We start from the raw sequence: 26,655 nt of genomic DNA, 5'->3' as shown, positions 1-26,655 counted from the left end.
AAGGCCGTTCATGCTCGAAAACCCTCTAATGTAACTGAATTAGGACAATTCTGCAAAGATGAGTGGGCCAAAATTCCTCCAGGACGCTGTAAAAGCCTCATTGCACGTTATCGCAAACGCTTGGTTGCAGTTGTTGCTGCTAAGGGTGGCCCAACCAGTTATTAGGTTTAGGGGGCAATCACTTTTTCACACAGGGCCATGATGGTTTGGATTTTTTTTCACCTTTAATAATAAACACCTTCATTTACAAATTGCATTTTGTGTTTACTTGTGTTGTCCTTGACTATGTTTAAATTGGTTTGATGTTCCGAAACACTTAAGTGTGACAAACATGCAAAGGAACAGGAAATGAGGAAGGGGGCAAACACTTTTTCACACCACTGTATATATCTACTGTCTATACATACAGTCATTGCCTTTTAAAGTCCCGTCAGAGGGTTTCTGTTTTTCTGTTTCTGTGCTTTATTAGGGATGTGGACAATGTCTCCAATCCCCCACTAGAATTTAGCTATTCCATATACATGTTCCCAAAGGCAGACAGGGTGAGTTTAGGGACATGCACCCACATGTATGTCAAGTTGGGAGCAGGTGCTGTCTCGATGCAGCAACTGCGACCAAATTGATATGAATGGGATTGCCTGCACAAAAATGCATGGAACACCTGTGCATTCCTGTGCAACCACTCAGGGGTCAAGTCCTGGGGAAAAAGTGTAGGAACTCCCACTCAAGATCCACCCCCCCACCAAAAAATAAAAAAAATGATACGCTCATCTCCCCAAACACTTCAAAAGTTGTATTTTTCATCCAATTTTCGTACTGTGGGTATGAAGCTTAACTGTTACTAGTACACAAAAAAAATAAAAAATCCTCAATAAACATAAATATGGTAGTTCTCTAAATAATCAGCATTCATTCAATTGTGCTTCCATGCTGTGTCCTAATTGACATCAATGGGACACCCTGAAAAGGATGCATAGAACACATGTGCATCCCTGCGCCTGCACAGCTAAACACGGCCTCACTGTAGTATGCCCCATATGAACAAAGCCTTAGGTCTTGTTTAGGCTTTCAGTTTGGGGGGGGGCAAAAATGCACAGTTGAGCTGTGTTTTTTAGCTGCCTGCCAAATGCCCCCCCCCCCCCCTTATAGAGGAGCTCCAGTTTCTCCCCAAAAAATTAAGCCAGCAGCTACATTTCTGCTACACCACCTGGTCAGATATTATAGATATTAAAAAAGTTTGAAAGCCCCACCCGAGTGAATGAGACAGTCTATCCAAAGGATGGATTGAACTTCTTAGCCCCTGTACACACGGTCGGAGATTCTGCCAACCAAATCCGTCGGATTTTGTCCGTCAGATTTAGTCTGACAGATTGTGTCCGAAACTGTTGCATACACACGGTCGGACTAAGGCCGCGTACACACGGGCGGACTGTCTGGCCAACTTAGTCCGTCGAAACACATTTCAGCGGACAGTCCGCTCGTGTGTGGGCTTCAGCGGACTTTTTCAGCGTGCAGTCTGGCGGACTAAGTATTTCGGAATTTCCGTAATACTGTCCGTCAGACTTTGGTTTCAGCGGACAATCGTCAGTAGGCTAGTTCGACGGACTAAGTATGGCGCATGCTCAGAAAGGATTTACACGGCTAAAGGTTGCATTGGACTTCCTATTTCTAGTCCCGTCGTACGTGCTGTACACGTCATCGCGCAAGCTTTCGATGGACTGTTTGTGCATCCGTGTGTGGTCAAGTCCGTTCATTCGAAAGTAGGACGGACTGTCCGTCGGATTGTATGACGGACTAAGTTGGCCATACAGTCCGCCCGTGTGTACGCGGCTTAAGTTGTCGAAAAATCCGATCTTTCAGAACTTGATGACGTAATTTCGTTACGATGGGACTACATTCAGGCTAGTAACCAATAGCTTTGATGTAGGAATTTGATCTGAGCATGCGTGGCACTTGATCCGATCAAAATTCGCTACACATGATCGGAGTATGTCCGATCGAACCAGTTGGTCGGGAAATATTTCCAACATGTTGGAAAATTGGGTCCGACGGATATTCAGACGGAATCAGTCCGATGCATACCACACACAGTCGGATTATCCGATGACACGGTCCGATAGGACACATTCTCCGACCGTGTGTACAAGGCTTTAGACAGGTTTGAATGGATGTAGTAGTAATAGGGTGCGGATAGGTTACAGAAAGTCCCAATTAGAAAAAAGCAGGAGACTCAATGGGCATGGCTGGACCGGGATAACTGGTGTAGTGGCCGACTAGGCTGCATCGACAGGCATGGCGACTGACTGGATTGCATCGCCAGGTGTAGCAACTGACTGGATCGCATCGCCAGGTGTAACGACTGACTGCATCGCATTGCCAGGTGTAGCGACTGCAGGACTTGAGGACAAGTTAGCCTGGATGTGTGTCCCAGGGAGTTTAGGGACAGGCAAAGCTAGGTGTAATCCAGAGGACTTGATTTATGAGGACTTAGAGGAAGTTTCCAAACAGGGCTCAAGGCTGCGAGACAGCGGGTAGATTTGGCTTCTAGGTGGAAAAGGATCAGGCTGTGACAATTGACAGGAGAGGTGGCCTCTAGAGAAGTCAATAAACTTGTTTTTTGCTTGAACCGATTGCCAACCGAGGCATAGCAGAATGACGGATACAGGGTTGTTGCATAACTCTGGGAGGGCGTACAGTGACGTCCTCCCAGAATCCCGCACCCGAGAACATCTGTGACTGCCGGGTCCTCTGGACTCACAGCATCACGGATCAAAGTTCTGATGTTCCACCTGATACTGATGTACCTGGTTAACCCTATGATCCATCTATCAAGTTTGGAGTCTGCCATCCAAGTTTATTATCTACCGTCTGCCTCATATGACTATGTGCCTGTTTTCTTTTCATTCTGGTAAGCAGATTGAGAGCATGTGGGCGTGGTGTGCTTCATATATGCACATTGAATCTTGGTGGAAGATTTACGTCACCTGTCTATGGACAATCACATTTAAGTTTTTTTTTGTTTGCTCACATTTGGTTATATGGACAATCACATTTAAAACTTCTTTCTTGATCATACATCACGGGACACAGGAGCTTCATTACATAGTAGGTTATATAGGCACCTTCGGTGATTGGACACTGGCTAACCCGAATTAAGGAGAATTCCTCCCCTATATAACCCCTCCCATATGGGAGGCACCTCAGTTTTTTCCGCCAGTGTCTAAGGTGGTTGGTCACGTAAAACATGTGCTATGAAGAAAGCTCTAGGCAGGTCCCTTCGGATCCATATCTCGGGCCGATATTTGACTCCCAAGATGATATGGTACCAGGGCCTCGTCATCCGAAGAAACAAGGTTTTGCCTGTAAGTCCTCTCCTTTGGAAGACTGGGCTCTGGGAAAACCAGACTTGGTGTACTATTTAAACAGTGGCACAAAAGTTTCTGGCAGAGTCTTTTACAAGGTCCAGGAAAGAGGTTTCTCTGAGAAAGAACCCAAAAAATCCTGAAGGTTGGCACAATTCTGCCCGCCGTGATGGGTGAAGGCTGGAATCTGTCTGTTTCAGCAGTTCCTGCAGCAGGGACAGGTAAGAGAAGTTAATCCTATATAAATCATATATTATGGATTTCTTCATGTGAGTAGTTGAATGTCTTACCTGGTTTCTGCCACTAGAGGGAGTAAGAGCAGCCTGATGCATACTTGCATGCCTTTCCAAGTACAGTAGGTGACCGCGATATTGTGTCAATCTCGCCGCTTCTATTGGCAAGATTGACACCCTACAAGCCCCGTCGCGGGAGCCAGTGCCGAGCTGGCTCGCATTGGGAAAGGAAAAGTGTTTATTTTCCTTTCCCAATAAGCGACAAGCATCGCTGCCCGGGTTCACACTGGTGCGGGGATCCGAATCGGATTCCCACCAATACCAGGTACTGTGTTTGGTATTAATCCTAAGGGAGAACTCCACGCCAAATAAAAAAAAAACGGCATGGGTTCCCCATTGGGAGGCATACCAGGCCCTTAGGTCCGGTAGGGATTTTAAGGGGAATCCCCTACGCTGAAAAAACGGCGTGGGGTCCCCACTAAAATCCATACCAGATCCCTATCCGAGCACGCAGCCCGGCCGGCCAGGAAAGGGGGTGGGGACGAGCGAGCGCCCCCCCTCCTGAGCCGTACCAGGCCACATGCCCTCAACATGGGGGATCCTTGGGGAAGGGGGGGGCGCGCAGCCCCCCCACCCCAAAGCACCTTGTCCCCATGCTGATGTGGACAAGGACCTCTTCCCGACAACCCTGGCCGTTGGTTGTCGGGGTCTGCGGGTGGGGGGCTTATCGGAATCCGGGAGCCCCCTTTAATAAGGGGGCCCCCAGATAGCGGCCCCCACCCTATGTGAATGAGTATGGGGTACAATGTACCCCTACCCATTCACCTGAGAAAAAATAAGTTAAAAAAAACACAACATACAAGGATTAAAATAGTTTATTGCACAGCTCCGGGGGTCTTCTCGCCGGACTCCTCCACTATCTTCTGCTAGCTCTTTTACTAGTAGAGGAGCCCGGCTTTCTTCTTCGTCACCGCCCTCTTCTTCCGACTTCGGGGGGTCTTGTCCCCCACTTCGGTTCTTCTTGCCGGGCCAACGCTTCTGTTTCCAGCTCTTTTACTAGCGGTGGCCTGGTCTTCTGTCGCCGCTGCTGCCGCCACTGCCTTCCGTTCTTCTTCTTGTGTGTTGTGTTTTTTTTTAAAAAAATTTCACAGTACTCATTCACATAGGGTGGGGGGCCACTATCCGGGGGCCCCCTTATTAAAGGGGGGACAACATGGGGACAAGGTGCTTTGGGGTGGGGGGGCCACACGGCCCTCCTTCCCCAAGGCACCCCCCATGTTGAGGGCACACGGCCTGGTACGGCTCAGGAGGGGGGGGGGGCGCTCGCTCGTCCCCACCCCTTTCCTGTCCGGCTGGGCTGCGTGCTCGGATAGGGGTCTACTATGGATTTTAGAGGGGACCCCACGCCATATATTTCGGCGTAGGGGATTCCCCTTAAAATCCCTACCGGGCCTGGTATGCCCCCGATAAGGTATGCAGGCTTCATGAGTGAGGCGACATTATCGCCGCTCTCGCTACTATAGGAAAATGACATTTTCCTATTGCAGCCAGCGAGAGAACCAGCGCAACGGGATCGCGCTGGTTAGAGAAGCCTGTCACCGGAAACCAGCACGACAGTATCGTGCTGGAAACACAATATCGTGGCACCTACTGTATATACACCCAGTGAAGCCAGTCTCTGGATGGCTCACATCCTCCATTGCAGACTCTGCCACAGTACAGGTAAAAAAAGAGGTCCCACGTAGTCTGGGGGTCCCGCGCAGCTCTGTAGGTGGTCCTCTTCCCCCCCCTCGAACACCGGAAGTCCTCGTGCGCGCGCTGGGCGCGCTCACGCATGCACACTCCCATATTAAATGAAGAGGGGGGTGTGGTTGCGGGCTGTGCACACCAGCACTTACTGCGCAGGTGCCAAAGTGGTAGTTTTAAAAGCCCAGAACACCATGGGAGGACACAGAGCTGTGGGCAGTAAGCATCCTAAGGGGTTGGATCCAGGCAAACCTAAGACACCTACTCAGCATCAGGTTGTGCAGTTTAAGCATATATGTTTATTGTGAGACTTGTAGCACAACAGTGATTGCACTTTTGTACTAGTACCTCTGCTTTGTAGCTTAGGACCATGTCTCCTCGTAAGAGGGTCTCAGGGGAGGTAACAAGGGCAATAGTAAATCACTGCCTAGGTCTAGGGGTCCTAAAGATGCCTGTAGATTACCATCCCCCCCTGCAAGACTGGAGCCAGCCTCACGGGATGAGTCAGTACCCCTGTCAGGTTTTGCAGCCTCTACTAATGTTTCAGCCTCAGCGTATGTCACTGAAGACTCCCTTAAGGCTGCATTGGAGGGTTTTGAAGGGAGAATTATGAATTTTATTTCAGCTTCCCTGAAAAATAGCAGGAAAAGGGGTAGATCCCCTCCCTCTGCTGAAATTCCTCTTTCAGGTGACACCTCTGACAATGAGGAGAGATCCCTGTCATGGGATAGGGATCAATAACAGTCGGATGAATCAGAGGAAGAGGAGAGAGTCCCCTCCTCCCAGGCACTTAGAAAGCAAGTTCAATATTACACTGAATTGGCGCGTACCACTTTCAGAATGCCCACTACTGAGGCCGCTACATCCTCTGTTTCTTCCCTGGGGGTCAGGAAAATCCCACAGACTGCCTTTTCCTTTCCAATTCATTAATCCATTAATGGATAAATTGTTGTATGAGGATTGGGGACATCCCGATAAACTGTTTGCTCCTCCTAAAAGGTTTTCTATGCTTTATCCTCTGGAGGAAAGTTTCACCAGGAAATGGGGGGTCCCATCTGTCGATGCGGCTGTTTCTTGTGTGAATAAAAACCTGACCTGTCCTTTGGATAATGCTCAGGTATTTAAGGATCCAACTGATAAGAAGCTGGAAACGTTATTGAAAGCCTCCTTTTCCATGGCTGGCGCTGTAGTGCAACCTACAGTCGCAACTGTGGGGTTGTGTCAGTTCCTCAAGGAACAAGTTAGGCAGATGCTTGGCCTTCTTTCCAGTGAGGAAGTGGAGAATTATGCAGAAATTCCTCAAATTCTGTGTTTTATGATTGATGCGGTTTTGGAATCTGTCCAACAAGCATCTCGTTTGTCTCTCCTGTTGGTACACATGCGAAGGGCCCTGTGGCTCAAGAATTGGGCAGCTGAGCTGTCGTGTAAAAGATATTTGACTGGGTTCCTGTTTAAAGGGGAACGCTTATTTGGGGAAGAATTGGAAAAAATTTGTCCAAAAGATTACAGGGGGTAAATCTACTCTCCTGCCAGTCAAAAAGAACAAACGTCCATCATTTAGGCGTTCTCTTTCTCCTAGAGCATCAAGCTCTAAGCAGTGGGGACGGCCTTCCCAACCTCCCTCTAGAGGAAAGGCCCAAGTTCACGCCCAGGGGCAGAAAAAGACATGGGGGCGAAAGCCTCCTTGTGAAGGGGCGCCCCCACTCGGCCGAGTGGGGGAAAGGCTCCTGCAGTTTGCAGAAGCCTAGTGGGAAGAGATTCGGGACAAGTGGGTAACCTCCTCAATATCTCTGGGCTACAAACTAGAATTCCAGGAGATTCCACCATCTCGCTTCCTAAGGTCAAGGACCCCCAAGGATCCAGTAAAGCAAAGACCGCTACTTCTGGCCTTAGATCGCTTACTATCCCAGGGGGTGATAGTGGAAGTGGACCCAAAAGAACAGGTTTCAGGCTTTTACTCAAATCTCTTCACCGTTCCAAAGCCAAATGGAGATGTCAGACCTATCCTGGATCTAAAGGATTTGAACCAGTTTTTGCACATTCGGTCTTTCCGAATGCAGTCAATACGCTCTGTGGTCTCTTCCCTGCAAGGGAGGGAGTTTATGGCTTCAATAGATATCAAGGATGCACATCTTCATGTGCCAATATTTCCCACACACCAAAAGTATCTAAGGTTCGCGGTAGATCAGCGCCATTTTCAATTTGTGGCCCTGCCTTTCGGTCTCGCTACAGCTCCTTGAGTCTTCACAAAGATTCTAGACCCTCTCTTGGCAAACCTAAGAGCTCAGGGTATAACCATGATAGCTTATCTAGACGATTTGCTACTCATAGAGCAAACAGTAGCGCTCTTGAACCACAGTGTTATCAACACCTGAAACACCTAGGTTGGATTATAAACCTAGAAAAGTCATCCCTGCAGCCTGCTACCAGGTTGGAGTATCTGGGCAAGGTCATCGACACCGCTCAGGGCAGGGTGTTTCTACCAAGGCCAAAGGTCATGGCTATAGGGGCTCTGGTGTGCCTAATACTGGGCAGAAGGACTTCTCCCATTCGGCTGTGTATGAGACTGTTAGGGAAAATGGTTGCCTCCTTCGAGGCCGTTCCATTCACCCAGTTTCACTCAAGGCCTTTGCAGAGATGCATCCTTGCGGCTTGGAACAAGAAGCCCCAGGCCTTGGACCTTCCAATGTATCTATCCCCAGGGACACGCAGGAGTCTCGTTTGGTGGTTACAGACCAAGAATCTGCTGAAAGGCAAAACTTTTCTTCCCCTTCCATGGAAGATTGTAACTACAGATGCCAGCCTGACAGGCTGGGGAGCAGTGTTGGAAGAAGTATGCACGCAGGGGAAATGGTCTGCCACCGGAAAACTACTGCCCATAAATATTCTGGAAATTCAGGCAGTTTATGAACTGATCCTACAGACTACAGGGTCTCCCTGTTTGAATACAGTCCGACAATGCCACAGCTGTGGCTTATATCAATCACCAGGGTGGCACCAGGAGTCTGGTTGCACAAAGAGAGGTGAATCACATACTTGCTTGGGCAGAGAGGCATGTTTCATGCCTTTCTGCAGCCTTCATTCCAGGAGTGGAAAATTGGCAAGCAGACTTTCTAAGCCGCCAACAGTTATGCCCAGGAGAATGGGCTCTACACTCCCACATATTTCAGACCATATGTCACAAATGGGGCACTCCAGACTTAGATCTGTTTGCGTCCAGATTCAACAGGAAGCTGGACAAGTTTGTGTCAAGGACAGGAGATGTATTTGCTCAGGGGTCAGATGCTCTGACAATTCCCTCGGATCGGTACAATCTAATTTATGCCTTCCCACCATTCCCGCTTCTGTCACGGTTCCTGGGAAGAGTCAAGAGGGAAACAAAGTCAGTTCTATTGGTAGCCCCGGCTTGGCCCAGGTGACCTTGGTACGCAGAGATCATGAAGTTGGCAGTAGGCAGGCCTTGGATCCTTCCTCTCCGGTCAGATCTGCTCTCGCAGGGTCCAATTTACCATCCTGCTTTACACAGTCTGAATTTAACGGTTTGGCTGCTGAGACCCACATTCTGACAGACTGTGGACTCTCGGAGCCAGTCCTTTCTACTCTGGTCAATGCCAGAAAGCCGGCCTCCAGGCTTATTTACTACAAAATCTGGAAGGCATATGTTTCCTGGTGTGAAGTATGTCGTTAGTAGGATCTTGGCTTTCCTCCAGTCTGGCCTAGAAATAAATTTGGCCGTAAGCACTATCAAGGTGCTGATTTCAGCCTTGTCGCCTTGCTGTTTTTCCAGAAGCCACTTGCATCACATTCTCTTGTGCGGGCTTTCATTCAGGGGGCCATGCGGTTAAGGCCGCCAGTCAAACCTCCGGTATGCCCATGAGATCTAAATTTGGTTCTCTCAGCATTGCAGGGACAACCATTTGAACCATTGCATCAGGCTTCGTTAGTTCTTTTGACTAAAAAATAGGATTTTTATATACAGCTTATCTGTAAAATCCTTTTCTTGAGAGTACATCACGGGACACAGGAGCTTCATTTCATAGTGGGTTATATAGGCACCTCTGGTGATTGGACACTGGTTAACCCCCAATTAAGGAGAATTCCTCCCCTATATAACTCCTCCCATATGGGAGGCACCTCAGTTTTGTAGCAAAGCAATAGGAAACCATGTAAAACCCAAGAGGGGTGGGAGCCCTGTGTCCCATGATCTACTCTCAAGAAAAGGATTTTACAGGTAAGCTGTATATAAAAATCCTATTTTCTTGATCATACATCACAGGACACAGGAGCTTCATTACATAGTGGGATGTCCCAAAGCAATGCTCAGATTGAGGGGAGGGAGACACAGATCATAATTATAGACCGCCATGGACCGGAGGACCTAAACTGCAGCCTGCAGTACACTGCGCCCAAAGGCGATATCCTCTTGCCCTCTGACATCCACCTGATAGAATCTGGTGAATGCGTGGACTGATGACCAAGTTGCAGCCTTACAGATCTGAGCCAGGGAGGCCTGGTGATGCACTGCCCAAGAAGCACTTACAGCCCTAGTTAAGTGCGCTTTCACTTGAAAAGGAGGGATTTTCCCTTTAACACTATAGGCCTGAGAAATAATCTGTCTAATCCACCTTGAGAGAGTGGATTTTGATGTCGCCTGGCCCTTCCTAGGGCCTTCCGGCAAAATAAATAAGCAATCAGTTTTCCTTATCTGAGCAATTGTTTGAAGATAGATACTGACCGCCCTTACCACATCCAAAGTGTGCAAAGATTCTTCTTCTGCGGACTGTGGGTCCGGAAAAAAGGATGGTAGGATTAGATCTTGATTCAAATGGAATCCTGAAACCACCTTAGGCAGAAGGGACCTGTTGGGACGCATTACCACCCGGTCCTTATGAATAATTAGATATGACCCTTTGCTGGAGAGAGCTGCTAGTTCTGACACTCTTCTAGTCATGGATATGGCTACCAAGAAAACCAATTTTTTAGTCAAAAGAACTAACGAAGCCTGATGCAAAGGTTCAAAAGGTTGCTCCTGCAAAGCCGAGAGAACCAAATTCAGATCCCACGGGCATACCGGAGGTTTGACTGGTGGCCTTATCCGCATAGCCCCCTGGATGAAAGCCCGCACCGGGGAATGCGATGCAAGTGGCTTCTGAAAAAACACTGACAAGGCCGAAATCTGCACCTTGATAGTGCATACAGCCAAATTCATTTCTAGGCCTGACTGGAGGAAGGCCAAGACCCTTCTAATGACGTACTTTCTAGGATGCCATTCCCTGAGTTCACACCAGGAAACATATGCCCTCCAGATTTTGTAGTAAATAAGCCTGGAGGCCGTCTTTCTGCCATTGACCAGAGTAGAAAGGACTGGCCACGAAAGCCCACGGTGTAAAAGCAGGATGGTAAATTGGACCCTGTGAGAGCAGATCTGGCTGGAGAGGGAGGATCCACGGCCTGCCTACTGCTAACTTCATGATCTCTGCGTACCACGGTCGCCTGGGCCAAGCCAGGGCTACCAAAAGAACCGACTTTGTCTCCCTCTTGACTCTTCCCAGGAACCGTGACAGAAGCGGGCACGGGGGGAAGGCATAAATCAGGTTGTACTGATCCCAGGGAACTGTCAGAGCATCTTACCCCTGAGCAAGTGCATCTCTTGTCCTTGACACAAATTTTTCCAGTTTTCTGTTGAACCTGGACGCAAACTGATCTACGTCTGGAGTACCCCACCTGCGACATATGTTCCAAAACACGTCAGGGTGCAGAGCCCATTCTCCTGGGCACAACTGCTGGCGGCTCAGAAAATCCGCCTGCCAATTTTCCACTCCTGGAATGAAGACTGCAGAAAGGCATGGAACATGCCTTTCTGCCCAGACAAGTATGCGATTCACCTATTTTTGCGCAACCAGACTCCTGGTACCGCCCTGGTGATTGATATAGGCCACTGCTGTGGCATTGTCGGACTGAACCCGAACAAGGAGACCCCGTAGTCTGAAAGACCAGTTTATGAGAGCCATATAAACTGCCCGGATCTCCAAGACATTTATGGGCAATAGCTTCTCGATCGCAGACCATTTCCCCTGCGAGCACGTCTCCTCCAACACTGCTCCCCAGCCTGTCAGGCTGGCATCTGTCGTAATAATCTTCCATGGAAGAGGAAGAAAAGTTTTGCCTTTCAGCAAATTCTCGGTTTGTAACCACCAGACTAGACTCTTGCGTGTCCCAGGGGATAGACGCATAGGAAGATCCAAGGACTGGGGCTTCCTGTTCCAAGCCGCAAGGATGCATCTTTGCAGAGGCCTTGAGTGGAACTGGGCGAATGGAACGGCCTTGAAGGAGGCGACCATTTTCCCTAACAGTCTCATGCACAACCGAATGGGGGAAGATCTCCTGCCCAGAATTAGGCGCACCAGATCCCCAATGGCCAAGGCTTTTGGCCTTGGAAGAAACACCTTGCCCTGAGTAGGGATGGCCGAACTGTTCGCCCAGCGGTTGGTTCGCGGCGAATTTCGGCTGTTTGCGGTCCGCCCAATCGGCGGACTATTGCCGCTGTTCGCCCGGTGGACTTGCGTGTTTACTGTGTAAAAGAACTTTGACCTATGATGACACATCCATCATGTGGTACAGGACAGCCAATTGAGACATTACAGCACATGGACACTTGGACATTCCCCCTAACTTATAAATAGACCCGATCCGGCGGCCATTTTGCATTCTTTCTACTGTCACTATAGGGAGAGGTTGCTGTGTGGAGCAGGGAGAGACTGCAGTGACACAAATCGCTAGCTATTAGGTCCACAAAAGTCCTTTTAAGGACTGGTATGGTATAGGTGTAGTACAGGATATAGGGTTGAGTGCACTGCTGTGCTAGTGATTGTTGCAGCAGCCTGTCTTTTGTCAGTGCAGAGAGGGACAGGACGCTATGTGCAGCAGGGACAGTCAGTTTAATCACTAGCTGTTACTATTAGGTCCACAAAGGTCCTTTTCAGGACTGGTATGGTAATAGGGTTGTACACGTATAATATTCTTTCTTCCAAATATAGAAAGAATATTATACTTGACTGCTGCCCTTCTGCTGCAGTAGTCCTTTATGAGTATAGGAACTGAGGTACAGTCTGCTAATCACAACCTACTAGTTCCACAAAGGTCCTTCTAAGGACTGGTAAGGTATAGCGTACTAGAGTATATAAGGTTGAGTGAGGTACAGTCTGCTAATCCTTAAGGACTGGTATAGGTCCACAATATATAGGGTTGAGGTGCACTACTACTGACTGCTGCCCTTCTGCTGCAGTAGTCCTTTATCAGTATAGGGACTGAGGTACAGTCTGCTAATCACAACCTACTAGTTCCACAAAGGTCCTTCTAAGGACTGGTAAAGTATAGTGTACTACAGTATATAGGGTTGAGTGAGGTACAGTCTGCTAATCACAACCTACTAGTTCCACAAAGGTCATTCTAAGGACTGGTAAGGTATAGCGTACTAGAGTATATAGGGTTGAGTGAGGTACAGTCTGCTAATCCTTAAGGACTGGTATAGGTCCACAATATATAGGGTTGAGGTGCACTACTGCTGACTGCTGCCCTTCTGCTGCAGTAGTCCTTTATCAGTATAGGGACTGAGGTACAGTCTGCTAATCACAACCTACTAGTTCCACAAAGGTCCTTAAGGACTGGTATAGGTGTACTATTTGGTGTGCAGTATATAGTTGTGTAATACACGTATAAAATACTTGCACATATAGAAAGCATAGTATAGTGCGTTTCCACTGTGCAGCATTGTGACTGCTGAGCGGTTCTGCAGCGATACTACAAAGAGTGACAAATGCAATCCAAAAAAAAAGTATTGTAACTGGTGTGATAGACCAGTGGCCCCCAAAAACAACAGATTGAAGCGGGGTGTTATATACCTTCTTCCACATACATACTGCACTTCTCTAGAGACTTTTGTCACAGGGTCATTTAAAAAATGACAGGCAGAGGAAAAGGCAGGCCCTTCTGTAGGGGTGGTAGGGGTAGGGCAGGAGCAACAGGCTTGAGCCAAAGTGGGAAATTGCAGAAGGTGCGTGCGATTACGTCAAAGGAAGCACTAGAATTGGTTGACTGGCTCACTCAGCCTTACTCTTCTGCACCCTCCTCATCCTCTCGATCTGCACCCTCTTCTTCACTCTCTGCTATGTGCACCCCCAAAGACACTACCACCAACAACACCACCACCACCACCACCACATACCTTCCGATTGAGTCACAGGAATTATTTTCTGATCCATATCAAGACATTTCTGATGCGCAGCCACTCTTGGCATTGGATCAGGAAGAGGAGGTAGCAACAACCGCCACTCAGCACTCTGACGACAGTACCCAGATCAGCCCAAGGAGGAGGTTGTTCACCGGTGTTGCTGCCTACTCCGAGATCTCTAATTATAGCGGTGGGGAAGGTGACATCGATGATGACGTGTCTACTGATGTCACGTGGGTGCCCACAAGAGAGGAAGAGGAGGGGAGTTCAGATGGAGATATGGACCAGCAGATAGGGAGGAGAAGCAGGAATAACTTACATTGCACAGGAGGGACAAAGCAGACTGCTAATGTATCAGGAACGAGTCATCGACCATGTACGGTCACATCTGGCGCTCCCAGGACGCCGGCACATGGCTACGCAGTGTGGGCTTTTTTTAACGTGTCCGCTGCTGACAATAGTGTTGCCATCTGCAATCTTTGCAGTCAACGCATTAGTCACGGTAAGCCCAACACTCACCTAGGGATGACCGCCTTAAGAAGGCACATGAACTGCCATCACCGAGCCCAGTGGGAGCAACGGAACACACAAAGCCACACTCCAGGCTCTCACCGTCCAGCCTCGTCTTCTACTTCTCCTTCTCCTCACAATTGTCCTTCACTCCACCTTCCATCACGCCAAGCTCACGTTTTTCTGCAAAAAGGCAGTCTTCCGTGGGCCTAATGTTCGAGCGTAAAAAAATAATGATGCCGGATAACCCTCTTGCCCAACGGTTGACGGATGGTTTGTCAGAACTGATAGCCCGCCAACTACTGCCATATAAACTGGTGGACTCGGAGGCCTTTCGAAAATTTGTGGCCATTGGAACACCACAATGGAAGGTCCCAGGAAGGAAGTATTTCTCAGAGAAGGGCATCCCAGAGCTATATGGCCATGTTCAGCGGCAAGTGAATATATCCCTGGCACACAGTGTCGGTGCCAAGATACATCTGACCACAGACACGTGGTCTAGCAAACACGGGCAGGGAAGGTATATCACTTTTACTGCCCACTGGGTGAACCTTCTGACGGCCGTCAAGCATGTAACCCGTGGCACCCGTGTAGATTTGGTTTTACCACCACGGATTGCATGCAGGCCTGGCTCTTCTCCTCCTACTCCATCCTCCTCCCTCTCCTCCTCGGCTGACTCCTCCTTTTCCGCTGTTAGCGTCTCTTCCGCTGCGCCGCCCAAGCTCCCCAGAACCTATTCGACATGCCAGGTGAGACGTTGCCATGCCGTGCTGCATCTGTTGTGCCTGGAAGCCAAGAGCCACACTGGCCCGGCACTCCTTTCAGCTTTGCGTTCAGAGGCAGATCAGTGGCTAACACCGCTCAATTTGACAGTTGGTAAAGTGGTGTGTGACAACGGTGCCAATCTGCTTAGCGCATTGAAACAGGGAAAAATTACGCATGTGCCATGCATGGCACACGTCTTAAACTTGGTCGTGCAGCGATTCGTTGTCAAATACCCTGGGGTCCAGGACATCTTGCGGCAGGCAAGGAAAATCTTGGCCCATTTCAGAAGATCTTACACGGCCATGGCTCGCCTTGCTGACATTCAGCGGCGACACAATCTGCCGGTCAGACGTCTTATTTGCGATTGCCCGACGTGATGGAACTCAACCTTCTATATGATTGATAGGCTGCTCCAGCAGAAACGTGCAGTTAACGTCTACCTGTATGAACTCTGCGGCAGAACAGGTTCTGGGGAGCTGGTTTTTTTTTCACCTCGCCAGTGGCTGCTCATGCGTGATGCATGCAGACTTCTGCGGCCATTTGAGGAGATCACCAAACTGGTCAGTCGCAGCCATAGCGCCATCAGTGACATGGTACCTTATGCCTTCTTTATGGAGCGTGCATTGCGTCGTGTCATTGATCAAGCTATGGAGGAGCAGGAGCGGGAAGATGAGGAAGTCGCAATGCTGGATGAATTCCGAGGGGAGCTACTCTATCTGAGACAAGTGAACAACAGGAGTCTGAAGAGGAGTCAGAGGAGGATGGTGCCGGGGCGGATGAGGAGGAGCAAGAAGAGCATGCTTTAAACCTTTCTGGGATTCCTTGTTGTTGTGCGTGGATGGGGAGAGGAGAATGAAGAGGACGACATTATCCTGGATGATGAGCAGGAGCCAGGCCACCACATCGCTTCCAGTTTAGTGCAAATGGGGGCCTTCATCTCCTGCACCCTCTTCTTTGCCAGCCCTGACCTTCCCTCGCCTCCATTGCCTCATGAGTCCTGAAGTTTCAGAATTTCACATATAAAAAAAGAATGCTTGTAGTTGTCGATCCCAGATTCACCTCATACATGTGTTATGTCATTGGCCATGTGGTGGGACTATGTGTGCACAGCTAGTAATTAGTTTGTGGCTGCAAATATGACCTGTAGGTTTGTAAAGTTCACCATCCCTGTGCTGTGCTGACTTCCTCCTGGGGCTGCTTATTATGAGGGGCCCCCACCATCCCTGTGCTATGCTGACTTCCTCCTGGGGCTGCTTATTATGAGGGGCTCCCACCATCCCTGTGCTGTGCTGACTTCCTCCTGGAGCTGCTTACGGTGCAGGTGTCAGTGCTGTATATCACGGTGCTGGTGTCAGTGCTTTATGTCACGCTGCTGATGTCAGTGCTCTCTATCACGGTGCTGGTGTCAGATCACTCTATCACGGTGCAGGTGTCAGTGCTCTATATCACGGTGCTGGTGATGATCATCTCCTGCACCCTCTTCTTTGCCTACCCTGGCCTTCCCTCGCCTTCATTGTCTCATGAGTCCTGAAGCTTCAAAATTTCACATATAAAAAAAGAATGCTTGTAGTTGTCGATCCCAGATTCACCTCATTCATGTGTTATGTCATTGGCCATGTGGTGGGACTATGTGTGCACAGCTAGTAATTATTTTGTGGCTGCAAATATGACCTGTAGGTTTGTAAAGTTCGCCTGCAATTGAAGTCAATGGGGCCCGCAGCGAACGTTACGGTTCACGAACTATCGGCCGTGTTCGCGTTTCGCATAACGTCCCGTCCGAAGTTCGTCCATCACTAGCCCTGAGCGGTGTCGATAAGCATACCCAGGTATTCCAACCTGGTAGCAGGCTGTAGGGACGACTTTTCTAGGTTTATAATCCAAGCTAGGCGTTCCAGGTGTTCTAGCCTTCTGGTAACACTGTGGTTCAGGAGCGCTACTGTTTTCTCCATGAGAAGCAAATCATCTAGATAAGCCATGACGGCTATACCCTGAGCTCTTAGGTTTGCCAAGAGAGGGTCCAAAATCTTTGTGAAGACTCGAAGGGCCGTAGTGAGCCCGAACGGCAAAGCCACAAATTGAAAATTATGCCGCTCTACCGCGAACCTTAGATACTTTTGGTGAGCGGGAAAAATTGGCACATGGAGATATGCATCCTTGATGTCTATTGATGCCATAAACTCTCCCCCTTGCAGGGAGGAGACCACAGTGCGAATTGACTGCATTCGGAAGGACCGGATGCGTAAAAAACGGTTCAGATCCTTCAGATCCAAGATAGGTCTGACACTTCCATTTGGCTTCGGAACGGTGAAGAGATTTGAGTAAAACCCTGTTCTTTTGGGTCCACTTCTACTATCACCCCCTGGGATAGTAAGTGATCTAAGGCCAGAAATAGCGGTTTTTGCTTTACTGGGTCCCTGGGGATCCTTGACATTAGAAAGCGAGAAGGTGGAATCTTCTGAAACTCTAGCTTGTAGCCCAGAGATACCGAAGAGACCACTCACTTGTCCTGGATCTCTTCCCGCCAGGCTTCTGCAAACTGCAGGAGCCTTCCCCCCACTTGGCCGAGGTGGGGTCGCCCCTTCACAAGGAAGCTTTTGGGCTCTGCTTGGCAGGCTTTCGCCCCCAGGATTTCTTCTGCCCCGGGGCCCGGCCTTGAGCCTTTCCTGTAGAGGAGGGTTGAGAAGGCCGTCACCACTGCTTAGAGTTTGATGCTCCGGGAGAGAGAGAACGCCTAAATGATGGACGTTTGCTCCTTTTTGGAAGGAGAGTAGATTTACCCCCTGAAATTTTTTGGACGAATTTGTCTAATTCTTCTTCAAACAAACGCTAAACGGGACCCCAATCAAATGCTTCTTGCATAATAGCTCAGCTGCCCAATTCATTAGCCATAGGGCCCTTTGCATGTGTACCAACAGGAGAGACAAACGAGATGCTTGTTGGACAGAATCCAAAATCGCATCAATCATGAAACACAGAATTTGAGGTATTTCTGAATAATTCTCCACTTCCTCACTGGGAAGGAGGCCAAGCATCTGCTTAACCTGTTCCTTGAGGAACTGACACAATCCCACAGCTGCGACTGCAGGTTGCACTACAGCGCCAGTCATGGAAAAGGAGGCTTTTAATAATGTTTCCAGCTTCTTATCAGTTGGATCTTTAAATGCCTGAGCATTATCCAAAGGACAGGTCAGGCTTCTATTCACGCAAGAAACAGCCGCATCGATGAATGGGACCCCCATTTCTTGGTGAAACTTTCCTCCAGAGGATAATGCATAGAAAACCTTTTAAGAGGAGCAAACAGTTTATCGGGATGTCCCCAATCCTCATACAACAATTTATCCATTAAGGGATGAATTGCAAAGGAAAAAGCAGTCTGTGGGACTTTCCTGACTCCCAGGGAAGAAACAGAGGACGTTGTGACCTCAGCAGCAGGCATTCTGAATGTGGTACGCACCAATTCATTATAATACTGCACCTGTTTTCTGAGCGCCTGGGAGGAGGGGACTCTCTCCTCTTCCTCTGATTCATCCGACTGCTCAAGATCCCTGTCCCAAGATAGGGATCTCTCCTCGTTGTCAGAAGTGTCATCTGAAAGAGGAATCTCAGCAGAGAGAGGGGATCTACCCCTTTTCCTGTTATCTTTCAGGGAAGCTGAAATAAAATTCATGATTCTCCCTTCAAAACCCTCCAATGTAGCCCTAAGGGAGTCCTCAGTGACGTATACCGGGGCTGAGACATTAGGAGAGGCTGCAAAACCTGACAGGGGCACTGACTCATCTTGTGAGGCTGGCTCCAGTCTTGCAGGGGGGGATGGTAACTTACAGGCATTTTTAGAACCCCTGGACCTAGGCGGTGATTTACCAGTGCCCTTGTTACCTCCCCCTGAGACCCTCTTATGAGGAGACATAGTCCTAAGCTACAAAGCAGAGGTACTAGTACAAAGTGCAATCACTGTTGTGCTTAAAGTCTCACAATAAATATATATGCTTAAACTGCACAACCTGATGCTGAGTAGGTGTCTAAGGTTTGCCTGGATCCAATCCCTTGGGATGCTTACTGCCCACAGCTCCTGTGTCTCCACTTACAGCCCCCTGATGCTCTGGGCTTTTTAAAACTGCCGCCTGGCGCCTGCGCAGTACAGCGCCGTGCACACCGCCGTGCACACACTCCCCCTTGCTCCATTAGCCCGGGAGCGCACTCGGCGCGCGTGCATGAGGACCGGCGGTATCCAGGGGGGAAGGGAATCGCCATTGGAGCTGCGTGGGACCCTCAGACTACGTGGAACCCCTGTATTACCTTTATTGTGGCAGGGATTGCAGTGGAGACGTGAGTCATCTGGAGAACCAGGCTTCACTGAGCGTGTGTACTGAAAGGCATGTAAGTATGCATCAGGCTGCTCTTACTCCTTCTAGTGGTGTAAACCAGGTAAGACATACTACTACTCAATGAAGAAATCCATAATATAATTTATATAGGATTAACTTCCCTTACCTGTCCTCGCCACAGGAATTGCTGAAAACAGACAGATTCCAGCCTTCATCCATCACGGCAGGCAGAGTTGTGCCAACCTTCAGGTTTTTTTGGGGTTCTTTCTCAGAAGAACCTCCTACCTGGACCTTGTAAAAGACTCTGCCAGAAACTTTCGTGCCACTAAGTATATAGTACACCAAGTCTGGTTTTCCCAGAGCCCAGTCTTCCAATAGGAGAGGACTTACAGTCCAAACCTCATTTCTTCGGATGACGAGGCCCCCGGTACCATATCATCTTGGGAGTCAAAATATGGGCCCGAGATATGGATCCGGTTAGTTGTAGCCCTTTGGCCCCCGCAGGGACCTGCACAGAGCTTTTGTTCATAGCACATGTTTTACGTGACCAACCACCATAGACATTGGTGAAAAAACTGAGGTGCCTCCCATATGGGAGGGGTTATATAGGGGAGGAATTCTCCTTAATTGGGGGTTAACCAGTGTCTAATCACCAGAGGTGCCTATATAATCCACTATGAAATGAAGCTCCTGTGTCCCGTGATGTATGATCAAGAAAATTAGTTTTCTTGATAGCCATATCCTCAGCTAGAAGAGTGTCAGAGCTGGCAGCTCTCTCGAGCAAGGAACCTTATCTAATTATTCATAAGGACCGAGTAGTGATGCGTCCAAATAGGTCCTTTCTATCTAACGTGGTTTCAGGATTCCATTTGAATCAAGATGTAATCCTACCATCCTTTTTTCCAGATCCACAGTCCGCAGAAGAAGAGTCTTTGCACACTCTAGATGTGGTAAGGGCAATCAGTATCTATCTCCAGGCAACTGCTCAGATAAGAAAGACTGATTGTTTGTTTATTTTGCCAGAATGCCCTAAGAAGGGCCAAGCGGCATCAAAATCCACTCTCTCAAGATGGATTGACAAGTTATTCTTCAGGCCTATAGTGTAAAAGGAAAGAGTCCTCCTTTTCAAGTGAAAGCGCACTCAACTAGGGCTGTAAGGGCTTCTTGGGCAGTGCATTACCAGGCTTCTTTGGCTCAGATCTGTAAGGCTGCGACTTGGTCATCAGTCCACACATTCACCAGATTTTATCAGGTGGATGTCAGAGGGCAAGAGGATACCGCCTTTGGGCACAATGTACTGCAGGCTGCAGTTTAGATCCTCTGGTCCATGGCGGTCTATAATTCTGATCTGTGTCTCCCTCCCCTCAAACTGAGCATTGCTTTGGGACATTACACTATGCAATGAAGCTCCTGTGTCGCGTGATGTATGATCAAGAAAATAGGATAGCTTACCTGTAAAATCCTTTTCTTGAGAGTACATCATGGGACACAGTCTTCCCGCCCTTCTTGGGTTTTACGTGGTTTCTTATTGCTTTGCTACAAAACTGAAGTGCCTCCCATATGGGAGGGGTTATATAGGGGAGGAATTCCCCTTAATTGGGGTTAGCCAGTGTCCAATCACCGAAGGTGCCTATATAACCCACTATGTAATGAAGCTCCTGTGTCCCGTGATGTACTCTCAAGAAAAGGATTTTACAGGTAAGCGATATATAAAAATCCTATTTTTGTTCACATCTGTTTTTTATGGACAATCACATTTAAAACTTTTCTGTAGCACTGCAGTATTGGTATTTAATCACTGCTGGGTTTTTTATTTTTTACAAAAAAAAGACCCAAAATTTTGGAAAAAAACGTTTTTTTCTTGTCAGTAAATTTTGTAATTAAGTAATTTTTCGCCTTCACTGATGTGCGTTGATGAGGTGGCATCACTGTGCACTGATAGACTGAACTGGTGGGCGTGGATGAGGTGGCACTTATGGGCACTAATGAGGTGGCACTTATGGGCACTGATGAGGAGGCACTAATATGCAGCACTTACGGGCACTGATAGGTGGGACTGATATGTGGCACTGATGAGCACTGATAGGCAGCACTGATGGGCACTGTTAGGTGGCACTGATGGGAAATAATAGGTGGCACTGGTGGGCACTGATAGGTGGCAGTGGCAAGCACTAACAGGCGGCACTGGTGAGCACAGATAGGCGGCATGGATGGGCACTGATGGGTGGCACTAATGGGTGACACTGATGGGCAGTGATGATCAGCAGTGATGGGCATTGATGGGCAGCACTGATAGGCGGCACTAATTGCCAGCACTGACTGGCATGGCACTGATTTGCGGCACTTGTGGGCAGCATGGGCACTGATTGCTGTCACTGGTGGGCTCTGATCACTGGCATTGATGGGCACTGTATGCTAGCATTGATGGGCACTTTATTTATATATTGTGTTCAGTGCCCTGATTACTTCCCTAGCTGTCCCCCTGTGAGGAGATGCTGCTGATCAGCTCTCCTCTCCTCACACTCTGTCAGTGTGAGGCGAGGAGAGTCGATTACCGGCATCTCCATGTTTACATGTGACCGGGCTGTGATTGGACACAGTCGATCATATGGTTAAAGAGCCGCGGACAGATCGGGGTCACACCGTGTCCTAGCACGGCGCACCATGTCCTATGACAGTGGCCCAGAACAAGAGCTGCATCGCCCGCCATCATTTGACAGTGCTCAGACGGCAAGCTGTTAAAAAAAATGCATTTAACCACTTTCCACCTGCCGGCCGTCATATGCCAGCGATTTCCTACACCATAGGAATGATCATAGCCAGCAATTACCTACACCATAGGAATGATCATAGCGGGAGGCGAAAGCCCCCTTTGCCGCCCTCCGGGGCTTCTACCGACTAACCGCTACAATCGAAGCCAGTATCTTTTTTTTTATTATTTCAGGCTTCTCAGCCTAGAGGTGAGATGTGTGGTCTTATTAACCCCATATCTCACGGTAAAGATGACCTGTCATGCCATATTCCTATTACAAGGGATGTTTACATTCCTTGTAATAGGAATAAAAGTGATCAAAAAATTTATTTTTGGGAAAAAAGTGTCAAACTAAAATAAATAAAGTAAAATGAACAATAAAAAAAACATTTTTTTTAAAGCGCCCCTGTCCCCGTGTGCTGGCATGCAGAAGTGAACACATACGTAAGTCCTGCCCACATATGGAAACGGTGTTCAAACCACACATGTGAGGTATTGCTGTGAACGTTAGAGTGAGAGCAATCATTTTGGCCCTAGACCTCCTCTGTAACTCAAAACATGTAACCAGTAAAAAATGTTAAAGCATCTCCTATGGGGATTTTTAAGTAGCCAAGTTTGGCACCATTCCACAAGCGTGTGCAATTTTGAAGGGTGACATGTTAGGTATTCTATTTATTCAGCATAACTTCATATTTCACATAATGCAAAACTTTGGGGTAACTTTACTGTTTTGTTTTATTTAAAGCACAAATAATATGCGTTCAAAAACTTGCTGCACAAATACCGTGCGAGATAAAAAGTTGCAAAAATTGCCATTGTATTTCCTAGGGTCTTTACTAAAAAAAAACATATGTAATGTTTTGGGGTTCTATGTAATTTTCTAGCAAATAAATTATGATTTTTACATGTAGGAGAGAAATGTCAGAATTGGCCTGGGTGCTCCAGAACTGTCTTTGTTTTATATGTACATGCCCTCCATGGGCTCCTCCCTGTGAAAGCCAGTTGTGGGTGTGGGCAGTGGCCAGTTTTTTGTTACTGTTTGTATATATGGTTCGGGGACACACTGGGCACCTTCGCTGGAATTGTGCTCTTGCTGGGCATCCAGTGTGCTCCCGTTCCTTTAAGGGGACTTGGGCAGTCTCCAGGCACCTGTCCCATATCTATCCATTTCATGCATGTGCTTCCACTGTGGAGACACTTATAAATTTATAGTGTTAGGACTGCAAGCAACACAGGGTGCCGGATGAGGCCTTGCAGCTTTCACATGCGTTTGCAAATATGTGTTAACTAAACCCCTGCTTTTAACAGACGGTTAGACAAGTTCATGTGGTTGGTCAGAAGACTGGTTGGTGAGTTGAGCTATGGAATTGTCTTTGTTTTATATGTATATGCCCTCCATGGGCTCCTCACTGTGAAGGCCAGTTATGGGTGTGGGCAGTGGCCTATTTTGTTACTGAGTGCTCCAGAATGCCTGAAGGTGCACCCTGCATGTTGGGCCTCTGTATGTGGCCACAATGTGTAAAAGTCTCACACATGTGGTATTGCCATACTCGGGAGAAATAGCAGAATATGTTTTGGGGTGTAATTTGTTGTATGCAGCTAGAACTGGGGCGTTTGCGCTAAATTCGTGTGGGGCTCACGGCCCACAATGCACTGCGCCATCGCAGTGCATTGCTGGCTCATGATTGGCCAAGCATGCACTGTGTATAGTCTTAAACCAGGCTAATGGCGCTACCTCTACTGTATTACCTGTTCCCTCTATCAAGTGATCCAACCCTTCTTAACAAGTGCTTGTTTATAAAGAACGTAAAACTAATAAATATACCCCTCTATGTCATCTATATGTGTACTGATAATTAAAGTATATAATATACAGTGGTGTGAAAAAGTGTTTGCCCCCTTCCTCATTGAATCCTATTGAGATGTTGTGGTATGACCTTAAAAAGGCCATTCATGCTCGAAAACCCTCTAATGTAACTGAATTAGGACAATTCTGCAAAGATGAGTGGATCCAAAATTCCTCCAGGACGCTGTAAAAGCCTCATTGCACGTTATCGCAAACGCTTGGTTGCAGTTGTTGCTGCTAAGGGTGGCCCAACCAGTTATTAGGTTTAGGGGGCAATCACTTTTTCACACAGGGCCATGATGGTTTGGATTTTTTTTCACCTTTAATAATAAACACCTTCATTTACAAATTGCATTTTGTGTTTACTTGTGTTGTCCTTGACTATTGTTTAAATTGGTTTGATGGTTTGATGTTCCGAAACACTTAAGTGTGACAAACATGCAAAGGAACAGAAAATGAGGAAGGGGGCAAACACTTTTTCACACCACTGTATAATATATATATATTAATCCCAGAGAAGGGAACAGGTAGAAACAACTAAAAAGGAGGAGGCGCAGGTCGCCCCTGTATCTGTATATATTGTACCTATCTGGAGAGTAGGCAAGAGAAAACTCCTCATACCCTGTTGCACTAAATTGTGTCTGATGGGAGTTTTCTAACCTCCACACTTAGTGCTACTAGTGCAATATTTGAAAAAAGTTATAAACTAATAAAGTGCATATGTGCATAAGAAATATATATATATTATAAGTACATAAGGTGCATAAGTGCTGTAAAGGGTAATATAAAGTGCAATGTGATACTATGAAATATTGTGCAAGTAAGCTCCAAAAACGTCAGTCTGGATCCTCATACAAGAAAAAGAAGTGGAATGTGCCATCCAGAAACCATACCATACAAAAACAATAATATAAACTAAACCAATGTTCACAATAAATTATATATATACTGAATAGTCCTCTCCCATTAGTGTTGAAAAAATCATGAGAAAAAAATTGTAAAAAAACAAAAACATAGTTCCAGAAAAGTGCTCGATAGAGGCGGCACATACTAAATGCCAAACGCTGTGGCGTTATATATTTACAAATTAACTTGTTTGTTCTTATGCTGTTTTTTTGCATCTGGACTCTTTTTACCTTAGAAATAAGGACTATTGGCCCTTAGATAATACCTGGGAACATGTGGTAACTATCTAGCGCCTTTTTTCTTAAAGAGAGCCCCATGTTATGGTCCTTTCTGTATTTTGTCTAGCAGGCTTTAATATGCAATAGCCTGCAGGGCATATGCAATTAATACCTTTTTTAATATTTTTGTATTTTAGTTTTTTGTGTTTTTAATGTTATATTTTATCTTTTATTTTAAACAATTTTTTACCTGCTGCTAAGGCATTTGTTCAATAAAATATTGGCCTAGGAGGAACCCCTCTTTTTCTTGGGTATTGCTTTTTTCGAAGAGACATTACACCCTACAGTGTCCTTTTCTGTAAACTCCCCCTAGTATTATATAAGTAGTTGCATAAAGCTTCTGGGAGTATTGGATAAAGGTTTTTTTAAAAATAACATACCCCGAAGTAACTGGCAAACTACACTATGAGCACTGATCTCTCTTGCCCCTGAGGAACGATCCTGTTTACCTAGCATTGCTCTGTCAAAAAGGAGTACCACCGCTTGCGAGAAAATACAAACACCATCAGAGTACCAAGCTCACAGCTGGGAGGTAGAACCATCTGAGGCAAGGCGCACAGTGGTGGAGAGTCTATATGCCCGTAACCCCTTAGGGGGTACAAGGATCTGGTGATTTGGGACCCAAAAGGGGCAGAGAAGTCACTGGATATATGCAATCACGAAAGTCACTGTTCCTGTACCTTTTCATTTTGGGATTTTGAGTACCGTTGAAGCTTACAAGAAATTTGAACTTCACAATTGCACTGAGCACTTTTCTGGAACTATGTTTTTGTTTTTTTACAATTATTTTCTCATGATTTTTTCAACACTAATGGGAGAGGACTATTGAGTATATATATCATTTATTGTGAACATTGGTTTAGTTTATATTATTGTTTTTGTATGGTATGGTTTCTGGATGGCACATTCCACTTCTTTTTCTTGTATGAGGATCCAGACTGACGTTTTTGGAGCTTACTTGCACAATATTTCATAGTATCACATTGCACTTTATATTACCCTTTACAGCACTTATGCACCTTATGTACTTATAATATATATATATATTTCTTATGCACATATGCACTTTATTAGTTTATAACTTTTTTCAAATATTACACTAGTAGCACTAAGTGTGGAGGTTAGAAAACTCCCCTCAGACACAATTTAGTGCAACAGGGTATGAGGAGTTTTCTCTTGCCTACTCTCCAGATAGGTACAATATATACAGATACAGGGGCGACCTGCGCCTCCTCCTTTTTAGTTGTTTCTACCTGTTCCCTTCTTTGGGATTAATGTATATATTATATATATTATATATTATATACTTTAATTATCAGTACACATATAGATGACATAGAGGGGTATATTTATTAGTTTTACGTTCTTTATAAACAAGCACTTGTTAAGAAGGGTTGGATCACTTGATAGAGGGAACAGGTAACACAGTAGAGGTAGCGCCATTAGCCTGGTTTAAGACTATACACTATTACAGACCACAGACTCCACATAGAGCCTGTGGGATTAAAAGGCGGCAGCAACCTAAACGTCTTCCCCCCTCCCCCTCCTTTCGTTCTTCCTTTATCTTTCCCTTCCCCTTTCTTTCCTCCCTTCCCCCTGCCCCCCCTTTTTTCCCCTTCCCCCTTTCTCCCCTCTCCTAAGCGCGGCCACCCACACATACAAATTACTTAAAGCATGCACTGTGACCCAATCACAGGGCAGC

Source organism: Lithobates pipiens, unplaced genomic scaffold (genome assembly GCF_037356315.1).
Source record: "Lithobates pipiens isolate NorthernLeopardFrog02 unplaced genomic scaffold, aLitPip1_a1.2 Scaffold_8, whole genome shotgun sequence".
In the NCBI taxonomy this organism is placed as follows: domain Eukaryota; kingdom Metazoa; phylum Chordata; class Amphibia; order Anura; family Ranidae; genus Lithobates; species Lithobates pipiens.
This window is presented reverse-complemented; position numbering follows the sequence as displayed.